Genomic DNA, 463 nt, shown 5'->3' with positions numbered 1-463 from the left:
AAAGGATAAATCATAAATGACGAAAATCAAAAAATGACCTTTAGCGTAGTTATTGGAGTGTGTGTTGGGAATGATCCTCAGCTACAATCACACAAAATTTTTAAACTAAGTGTTGGCGCTGGCAGCCATATTGTATTGAATCGACTCCAAAAGTTCATCAGATGTTGTACAAGTACATCCAGTGATCACTTTCTGAAAGTTTCAATGACATCCGAGCTTTAAAAGCAGATTTTGAGAATTTAATTATTACCATATTTTCTGGTGTATAAGTTGCATCAGTCAAAAAATAAAGCATCATGAAGAGGAAAAAACTCATAAGTAGCTTCGGCATATAAGTCACATTTATTGTGCGTCACCATTGACCCATTGCATTTATTTAATGGTCAAATCAGCTTAAATTTGCCTGGGCGGAGCAGTGCCATCCATCCATCCATCCATCCATCCATCCATCCATCCATCCATC

Source organism: Nematolebias whitei, chromosome 8 (genome assembly GCF_014905685.2).
Source record: "Nematolebias whitei isolate Nwh7 chromosome 8, NemWhi1, whole genome shotgun sequence".
NCBI lineage: Eukaryota > Metazoa > Chordata > Actinopteri > Cyprinodontiformes > Rivulidae > Nematolebias > Nematolebias whitei.
The sequence above is the reverse complement of the archived record's forward strand: the minus strand, read 5'-3'. Positions refer to the sequence as shown.